This window comes from Myxocyprinus asiaticus, chromosome 49 (genome assembly GCF_019703515.2).
Source record: "Myxocyprinus asiaticus isolate MX2 ecotype Aquarium Trade chromosome 49, UBuf_Myxa_2, whole genome shotgun sequence".
Classification (NCBI taxonomy): Eukaryota; Metazoa; Chordata; class Actinopteri; order Cypriniformes; family Catostomidae; genus Myxocyprinus; species Myxocyprinus asiaticus.
This window is the reverse complement of record NC_059392.1, coordinates 1126810-1137500: the sequence shown is the minus strand read 5'-3', so window position 1 is coordinate 1137500 and position 10691 is coordinate 1126810. Positions and strand designations below refer to the sequence as shown.

The following is a 10691-nucleotide window of genomic DNA, read 5'->3' as shown; positions in this document are numbered from 1 at the left end:
TATATAGTCTATTGTGTAGTCAATATATACTTTTTTCTTTTCAATATTTATTTATTTTTTATTCAATTTTTAATTATTTTTTAAAAGTCTTGTTGCTGTTTTGTATTGTTGTGTACTGGAAGCTCCTGTCACCAAGACAAATTCCTTGTATGTGTAAGCATACTTGGCAATAAAGCTCATTCTGATTCTGATTCTGATTCTGATGTGTTGGATAGATATAAAAAGACTAAACTGCGAATTGCACATCATTATTGCTCAATGGGGCAGTTTTAACTGTACATGAGATGGATAACCTGAGGGAAAAAACTGTTCCTGTGCCTGACAGTTCTGGTCCTCAGAGCTCAGATCAGCATGCCCATGAAAACAATATGGGTTCCCATGGAAATGCTGATACCACATGCCAGCGGCACCTGAAACACATGAGGGCAAAACATAAACACGCTTTGACCAACAGACAGGGAACGATGATGCCATGGTCCTTGTCAGACAAAAATTCAACATGGCAAGGTGACAGGCCCGTGACATCACCGGAGGGTACACGGCGGTAACTTGCGCACGGCGGTAACTAAAAACTGGACCCATGCGCTCAAACAAAGAGAGTACACAAAACACGAGACAGGACGATACTGCCACAGTCTCGTCAGGCAGAAACAGTACAGTACCCTGCCTCAAAGAGACACCTCCTGGCATCCCAACGGGAACATCAAACAAAGAAAAGAAAAAAAAAAACATAAACAACATGAACACTTAACAAAGAACAGGAAACACCATAGAAAGGGAGGAAAACCAGGGAGGGAGTTTAAGGAAAGTGGCGGGGTATGGCGGCCTGGGAGGAGGCCTCAAGGCGAAGGCAGTGTCTGGCGGCCTGGGAGGAGGCCTCAGGATGGAGGCGAAACAGGACTGGGCGGTAGCCGCTAGACAGGGGGCAGAGAACTGGGCGTTAGCTGCTTGACAGGGTTCAGGGGGGGCATGGCTCAGGGGGCTGAGCTGTAGATAGCTCAGGCGTGGACGCTGATTGCAGCAGGGGAACGGCCTTCGTGGCCGTGAGCACTTGCAGCTGCAACTGGGGAATGGCCTCCGTGGCCGTGAGCTCTGGTAGTGACAGGGGAACAGCCTCCATGGCTGTAAAGACCGACATGGACTGGGGAACAGCCTCCATGGCTGTGAGCACAGGCAGTGACTGAGGAACAGCTTCCTCTGCTGTGAACACAGGCAGTGACTGGGGAACGACCTTTGTGGGTCGTGGGTACTGGTGGTGGCAGGGGAATAGCCTTTGTGGCTGTGAACATAGGCAGTGACAGGGGAATGACCTCCATGGTTGTGGGCACTGACAGTGGAAGGGGAACAGCTTCTGCAGCTGTGAACACAGGCAGTGACAGGGGACCGACCTCCGTGGTCATGGGCAGTGGCTGGGAAACGGCCTCAGTGACCATGGGTGCTGACAGCAGCAGGGAAATGGCCTCCATGGCCATGGACGCTGGCAGTGGCAGAGGAGCAGGCATCTGTCTCCTCCTCCTCCTACCCCAGGCGGTGATCGTTTCATCACACTGCAGCACGGCTGGATCAAACACTCAGCAGAGCTTCCCACAGAATGCCAAGAACGAGGCACAACAAGGGCATTCATTGTCCCATATGGCGGTTCCCCACTCAGCGGACTCTCTGGTGAGGTGCAGGATGATGTAAGCCACCTTCATACTCTCCGACGGGAGAGCAGAGGGCTGAGAAGTGAAGAACAGAGCACACTGTGAGAGAAAGGCGCTAACAGACCCCTTACCTGAGAATGGAGCTGGAGGGAGGATGCTTGCCTCTGGGCGCCAAGGGATGGGGGCATGGGGAGCCATCCAAGCTGATGGGGGTGTGCTGAGACGGGTCGGGATCAGGAGATGGGCGGAGTTGTTGGACCACCGCGGTGAGTTCCGCAAGCTGCTATGCCATCATCTCCAATGCACGGTTTGAAGCAGAGATCTGGTCTTGTTGATGCACCAGCAGAGCTCCTTGCTGTGAGAGGGCAGAGCGAAGAGTCAATTCTTCTGCTGGGTCCATGATTGGTTGGATCGTTCTGTCAGACAGCATGAGACAGGACCCAATAGCAGAGGAAAAAGTTCAAGGATTTATTTACAACAGAAAATGTATATTCCAAACAGAGCAAAGCCCAGGCGAAGGAGGGCTGGCATTTCCCGACACGCGGGCAGAGACGAGGAATCCTCCTCAGGCAATTTGTGGGCAGTGAGGACTGGCGTGAGGTGAACAGGAAGGTAACTAACAGAAACATAAGAAAGCACCAACTAAACAGAGAGAGCAAGGTTAATGCTTGATGAGGTTAAACATTAACATTGATGTTAAAAATTAAACATTGATGATCACATAGAACAACGTAGAACGATTCAACGTCGGACATGACATACGAGGGGATTTAAATAAGCACGAAACAAACAAGGGGTAGGTGCCACTCACAGCTGAAAGTTGTCATGATCAGGGTTGCCATGGAAACGCTGATTCCGCATGCCAGCGGCACCTGAAACACATGAGGGCAAAACATAAACATGCTTTGACCAAAACAGACAGGGAACGATGATTCCACGGTCCTCGTCAGACAAAAACTCAACCTGGCAGGGTGACAGTACCATGACATCACCGGAGGGCACACGGCAGTAATTCACACATGGCGGTATCCAACTACCGGACCCATGCGCCCACACAAAGCATGTACACGAAACATAAGACAGACAGAGGACGATGATACCACGGTCCTCATCAGACAAAACCCAACCTGACAGGGTGACAGGACCATGACATCACTGGAGAGCGCATGGCGGTAACTTGCGCACAGTGGTAACTAACAACTGGACCCATGCGCTCACACAAAGAAGGTACACAAAACACGAGACAGGACAATACTGCCACGGTCCCGTCAGGCAGAAACCCAACCTGACATGGTGACAGGACCGTGACACACACCATAATCCATAGGATGGTCTTCTCAATATTTATTTAAAGAATAAACACTGCGTAAATCCTCTCTGTCCTCGTGTCACTATTACAAGTGACCCAGTAACAACGTTTTTTTTTTTTTTTTGGATCATTTTGATAAAATCCCACTTAAAATTGCTGAAACACACACCACTCCCGTAGGCTCTCATTGTAAAAGGCAAATGCTTGTCAGAGAAATGGCGGCAGGGCAACAGTTGAAGACAGGATTGGTCAGAAATTCTTTTAAACCCCGTTCACACCGCCAGCGACTTTGTGGCTTGTTGTGGCTAGACTCTGTGATCTGTGTCGCTAGGGAGCATTGCTCCTGTTTGTCGCTGTAACGTTATTGGAGGACTGCACATCTGGCCATAGCTTTTGAAAATTTGATCAGAGATGAGACCTAATACAGGTGAAATTAAAATATCATTACAATTTGATAAGGAATCAGTTCTCTTGTCTATAAAAATATACATTCTGCAATGTAGAGAGTTTTATAAAATGTGCAGCAGTGTTCAGTTCATTAAATCATTTACAAGGTAATCAATCTATAATGAATGGATGAATCAAACTCACTCGGAATGCAGACAGTTTCTGATATGCTTTTCCACACATCATTATTTTATTATATCCATGCATATGGTTACAGACAAGTAAAAATCCCTCACAACGCTGAAACTTCTCCTCTGTCTTGCTTGCACTCGTCTCCAGTCTGCCAGGAGGCAGATGATGTGAGCTCCGCTGTCTTCACTCTCATTGGTAGTCATTCACGAATGTCGCTCGTCATTTGCATAAAGTGGGGAAAAAAAATTCTCGTCATGTCGCTCTCCATGGCGATTTCTGTCACCAACGGCCGCGGCAGCTCATGTCGCCAGAAGTTGCTATGCTCTCATGGAAAATGAATGGGATCGTGTCAAGACGCTGGTGGTATAAACGGAGATTAAATGTGCAGTATGTAACAATTTTCATGTAATATTCACCTTTTTTTGCCAATGTGTGAACGGCTTGTAACGCAACTTAAAAAATTTGCCCTTCCCGGGTTTAATTTCTTAGGTTGCCTATTTAAGCCTGTAGACTGATTTTCATGCGAATGGAGCAGGTTGGTTTTGATTGAAAAATCCAAAGGATGTGACGTTTATGCGTGCTCCCGAGAGCCTTGCCTCAGTGCTTCTCTTCCGCTATTCAACAGCGACAACAAACTGCAACACTAGGTAATGTTATCTTAGAGATGGAATCCAGCAAACATCTAGCTCCCAGCACAACACCGACTCCTACACAAACTATGAGTAAGCTAAAAACACACACACACAAAAAAACATTTATCTACTGAATCCCGTCTGGCTAAGTGGGAATGTGATCGTGGTCGAGCAAAACTAGATTGAACATCAGCAGGGCATTTTATTCCTGGAGGGACCTTCGTTCGGTTTTGGGGATCAAAACTGACCCTGAATTGGCATTCTTCTTATTGGACAGGTAAGCTTACATAACTGCAAAGCATGTGAAATATAGTGTCATAAGGATTGATCTGTGTCATTTTAGCTAACTTGATCTTGCCTGCTAATGCTGACGAATTGCAAGCTACCTTGCTTCATAACTTTCAAATAATTTCAACAATCTTCTCTTTATACTAATTTTATAATTATGCTACCTCATCTGTCAGCATGATGCAGGTGAATCACGTTCAGTCTCTTTGTATGTTACGACATTGTTTTGGCTGATGCTCGTCGCTCACATTCCTATGGCGTGTGTGCACGAGCGCGAGCATGAGCAACAGGTAGCTGGCTGCAGTTCACTTAACGGCCACAGGTATCATTAATAACAAGGGTTTCTGAATTTTACATACTGCACCTTTAAGGCGGGGCTTAGCAAAGGGTCAGTTTCAAGTACACTCAGCAGCACACTCTATACAACTCATTAAATGAATAAATGAAAAAAAATGTAACATGGCCTTTGATATAAGACAAATAAATGAAATTAAATCTAAGCATTGTATCTTTTTCAGTGTCATATATTCTTCTATTCCAGCTTAATACGCAGAGACAACTATAAGTAAGCCATTCATGTTAATTTTCTCGAAAACCGTAAACACTGTGTCTCTGTGATGCTATGAAAATTATTGTGCTTGTTTTTAGCACCTGCTTAGACCCCGCCTACCAGCGTTACTCGAACAATGGCATTAGTTGGGGGCGGGACTATCAGACGGTTTCACCAATTGCAGACGAGGGGCGTATTCGGAATGTTGTTTTGAAAACATTTATTATTGCAATTCCGTTCGGTGGCGCTAGTGCCAATTAAATTTCATACTTCAGCTTTTAAGGAATGTTCTGTGTTCAGTGCAAGTTAAGCTCAATCGACAGCATTTGTGGTATAATGTTGATTGCCACAAAAATGAATTTTGCCTCGTTCCTCCTTTTCTTTAAAAAAAAGCAAAAATCTGTTATAGTGAGACACAATGGAAGTGAATGAGAGACAATTTTTGAAAGTTTCAAAAGTTTAGCCACAAAGAGACATAAAGGACATTAGACAAAGGATATGCGTGTAAACATGATTTAAGTGTGATAAAATCACTTATAAACCTTTTCTGTTTAAAGTTATAACCAATTTTACAACTTTAACATGACGATTTAATGTAAACAAACCCTAAAAATGTAAAAATGACAATTTAAACAACTTCACAGCGCAAATAATACTTTTTTTTAAACAGAAGAATTAATTTAAATGCTTTTATAAAATTATAAGCTTCAAATTTCTGTTTAAACCCTACAAAAATTGGCCCCATTGACTTCCATTGTAAGTGTCACATTCACACAGAGCGTGAATGAAGAAAGAAGGCAGGACTCAAGGACAGAGTGATGGGGTTTTATTAAATAACAAAAACAAACTAAAACTACACCCTAAGGGAGACACACAGTCCAGGACAACAGTCTTCTAGACAGGCAGGGCTGGGACAGACAGAGAGAAGGAACACAACCAACAGGAACAGACTGGTGAGGTAACAAGACAAACTGGCACAGGACAGAGCACACGAGGAGACTAAATAGGGAGAGAAATCAAACAGTTTAACAAGGACGGCAGGTGCAACTAATAACAAGATTACAGAGTGGGGTTATCACTCAAGACAGAGGATTGCATGGCAATGAGAACCCAAAACAAAGCTACACACTTACACAAACAACAGACACAAACAACTGACATGAGTGCATGCAGCCAGGGTGACAAGAGAGCAATATGCACTCATGCCAAAAAAAAAAAAAAAAAAAAAAAAAAAACAAGAAAAGAGAACACATGACAAGGCCAATAAGGCAAGCCATGTATTCTCACACAAGACACAGAATATTCAAGTCATGATTGAAAAGCACACTGAAAAGGAAAAACAATGCAATGCACAACCCAGACCACAAATAACGAGACATGAAACATGAGTGTCAGAGTTCAGCCACAAAGGCTATGAACACAAGAAAATTCATGTTGGATAATAATTTCTTTTTTTCTAGTAAGACCTTTGATATTAGGGCAAAATTGTATTCTTAATAATAATTTTTGCATTGTTTTCCTGTAAAAATATCTAAAAATCCTTAAAACAAGATCAATTTGATTTATCTTGTTTTAGAAACAACACTGCATAAGATATTTGGGTTTTTCAGAGTATGTGTTTTTAACGTGTATTTTGTCTAACTGTACTGGCAGAGTTTTTATAGTGAAAACAAGCGAAAAAATCTACCAGTGCTGAAGAAGCAATCCAAAGCATTTAGAATATGTTACTTGAGACATTTAACGGAATATGTTACAAATTACATTTTACAGCATGTATTCTGTAATCTGTAGTGGAATAAATTTAAAAAGTAACCCTCCCAACCCTGCCTGGTGGGACAGACCAGGGCAGAGCCAGTGACATCAGCCAAGGGGGGAAGGGTTGGGGAAACCAAGGAAGGGGATTCAGAGAGGGGACGGGGTCAGGCGGCCAGGGGGGCGGCTCCAGGAATGGAGCGGGGTCCAGCAACGGGATGAGGTCAGGCAGGCTTAGGACAGGGATGACGTCAGGCAAGGCAGGCAGGGTAATGGCCCCTGGGGAGAGGTCAGGAACAGCCACAGGGAAGATTTCAGGGTCGGCGGCAGCCGCAGGGAAGAGATCAGAGTCAGCAGCAGCTGCAGGGGAGAGATCAGGGTCAGCGTCAGCCGCAGGGTAGAGTTTAGGATCAGCGGCGGCCGCAGGGGAGATTTCAGTTACTACCACTGCCCAGACACAGAGGAGGGCGGTAGCGAGGTGAGAGTTGGCAAGTTCGACCGGCACACCGACCTCTACAGATGGAAGTGCTGTCAGCGGCTGGGGAATGGTCTCTGTGGCCAGGAGTGCTGGTAACAGCAGGGGAACAGCCTCCGTGGCCGAGGGGCTGTCAGCGGAATGGCCTTCGTGACAAAGGGAGCTGACAGCATCAGGGGAATGGCCTCCATGGCTGAGGGAGTTGGCACTGGCAGGGGAATGGCCTCCATGGCCAAGAATGCTAACAGTGGCAGGGGAACGGCCTCCATGGCCGAGGGAGCTGGCAACGACTGGGTTGGCAGCGACTGGGGATCAGGGGCCCTTCTCCTCCTCCTCCTCCTCTTCTGGACGGCTGTAAGCCCTACTGCGGGAATGGCCGCCACCTCCAGGTGGTCGGCAGCGGGATCAGCCACCTTCTGTTGGTCAGTGATGGGCTCAGAAAAAGAAAACAGTCCAGATGAGCCCTTGCTCTTTCTCCTCCTTTGTTTAGGATTCATCGGAGTTCTGGCGCCTGCAGGAACATGGTAGTGTTTTCAATTTCGGGGGGTTGTCCGTAGTTGGGGGTAATCCAGTGCACCCAGTGGGACAAGTAGCTCACAAACCCCTCAAACGACAAGGTCACCAGACTTCTCATCTCCCAAGCACCCAGGAGACTCTCAAGGCAGGTGTTAAAAGGGTCCTTGAGAGCGGAATCGTTGTAATCTAGCCCGTCCGCAACGAGGAGGATTTCACTGGCAAATACTCTCGTGTCCCTCTCCCCTTCACGGAGAGTACAGAGGCATTTGTGATGGGTCAGACGGTCCCCAATCGATCACCTGGGTTTAGGAGACAGGAAAAATAGGCTACCCATTTCTGCTGAGTCCTTGAAGGCCAGTTTAAAATGTCAATAAGTTATTCTCACACAAGACACAGACTAGACAAGACATGAGTGCACACCACAAAGTAAAAACAAAGCAATGCACAACCCAGACCACAAATAACAAGACATGAAACATGAGTGTTAGAGTTCAGCCACAAAGGCTATAATCACAACCCACAGAAGTGGCTGAACCCTGACAGTAAGTGCCTCTTTGTAACCTTGATTTTTGCTTCTTTCTTTTTTTTTTTTTTTAAGAAAAGGAGGAACAAGTTGAAATTTATTTTTGTCGTTATCAACATTATGCCACTAACGCTGTCGATTGAGCTTAACTTGTACTGAACCTGGAACGTTCCTTTAATGCTCCCTTTTAAAGCCAGAACTAGCATGTCCAAACTTGATAGACAAATCATACAAATACTGGCATGAACAAAAACCTGATTTACATCCACACCGTAAAAGTTTCCAACACCATAAAACTTGTTCAGTCTCTTAATGGTCTCATGGTCTCAAATAAAATTCAATTATCTCTACAAAATTTCGGCCATTTCACAACAACAAAATAGTTTTCTGAAATAACACTGTGAGCTCTAAATTTGCTTTGATTAACAAGGACAAGCTTCACTAAAAGTATTCAAAGCCTGAATATGAACTTAGCTCACTTTGACAACTCTGGATGAAGCTTTTTCATATGACTCTGTAGATGACTTGATTGGTTGAAACTCTTCCCACATGGAGGGCAGTGGTACGGTTTCTCTCTAGTGTGGATCTTCTCATGTCTTTTCAGGAGAGACGACAGAGTGAATCTCTTGTCACAGTGTGAACACTTGTAAGGTTTTTCTCCAGTGTGGATTCTCCGGTGATATTTTAAATAACCGGCTGTAGTAAAAGTCTTCCCACATTGAAAGCACACATGATCCTTCACACCGGTGTGTGTTTTCTGGTGCACCTTCAAATTGTTCAGCAATGAAAAACTCTTTCCACAAATAGAACAGACGTGATGCTTCTCCTTTGTATGAACTTTCAGGTGTTTCTTCAGGGCTGATTCCACAATAAAAATTTTACCACACTGATCACTGTAAAATGGTCTTTCTCCTATGTGAGAGAGCAGATGATCGCGGAGACATTTTGACCATGTGAAACTCTTTCCACACTGATCACATGTGTACGGTTTCTCTCCAGTGTGAATTCTCATGTGATTCTTAAGTATTACTTCACATTTGAATCTTTTTCCACACTGGTGACATGAGTGCGGTTTCTCTTCAGTGTGAACTATCATGTGTCTCATAAGGGATTGTTTTTGTGCAAAACTCTTTCCACACTGATCACATGTGTGCGGCTTCTCTCCAGTGTGGATTCTCATGTGTCCATCGAGTGCTCCTTTTTGTGCAAAACTCTTTCCACACTGATCACATGTGTATGGCTTCTTTTCAGCGTGAATTATTATGTGTTTCTTAAGGATTGCTTTACATGTGAAACTCTTTCCACACTGATCACACGTGTGGGGTTTCTCTCCAGTATGAATTCTTATGTGCATTTTAAAGCTTTCTTTACGTGTGAAACTCTTTCCACACTGATCACATGTGTATGGCTTCTCTCCAGTGTGAACTCTCATGTGGCGATTAAGGTCTCTTTTACGTGTGCAACTCTTTCCACACTCATAACATGCAAAAGGTTTCTCTCCAGTGTGCATTCTCATGTGGCTCTTAAGAGCTTCTTCATGTGTGAAGCTCTTTCCACACTGACTGCAGGTGAAAGAGTTTTTGGCTTCTGTTCTGTCAGTATTTTTCTGTTTGAACTTGTTTTCAGTCTGTGAAAGTATTTCCAGCTCTTGACTTTCCTCCTTCACTTCCATCAGATCTACAATGAACATATGAAATCATCAAAAATTTAATTTAAATGGAGACAAATGTGCAAATACACAAAAGTGAAGCAACAGTCTCAATTATCTACTTTCATACTATTGTTGATGTGCTAAAGATTAATCCTGTTATTTTAATATCAAATCTGGTTATTTGTTATTTGACAGCTCAGATAACAACCACCAAATATGAGACCTTAATGTATCTCAGAATCATTAATGAAGAATCAAGAATGGACACCAACCTATTAGTTCCTCAGTATCTTCATGTTTAATTCTGGAGACTTCTGGATCACTCATGATCTCATTCTCCTCTTTCACAAACTCATTGCTCCATAGCCCCCTGTTTCATCACCACTGCTGCAATCGAGTTTCAAATATAGCTGCTGTGGGAGTGACAGCAAATTTGGCATTGGTGGCAAAATTGGATTTTGATTTATCCCGACGACTTGAGTCTTTTCAATCTGTTCACCAAAAATATAAGTTCGGATTCCTTCACTGATTCATTTGACAACTTCTGCACATTCTTGCACATTACGCATTGTGCCAGTAGATGGCGACAAAACAGCATCTTTTAACGTTTTTAACAAGTAATTGCATTGAACATAAGGAAGAGTCATTCACAACCGAAAACAAGTCTAAATATAATTTATTAAAATGTGCATGTCTATAAATCTACTAAGACACATCAGCACTGCAGAGTGTTTAAGTATCATAAGCTATTGCAAGATAAATTTTAAGTATTG

At 44.0% G+C, this 10691-nt stretch overlaps 1 protein-coding gene and 1 pseudogene across 1 annotated transcript in view; both read right to left on the bottom strand.

Moving 5' to 3' along the window:
- The window catches only part of LOC127438050 (zinc finger protein 234-like), a 173643-nt pseudogene extending 164694 nt beyond the window's left edge, over positions 1-8949 (bottom strand).
- Positions 1-10691, bottom strand: part of LOC127438049 (zinc finger protein 431-like) — a 102979-nt gene that overhangs the window by 22233 nt on the left and 70055 nt on the right. The window lies entirely within an intron of this gene.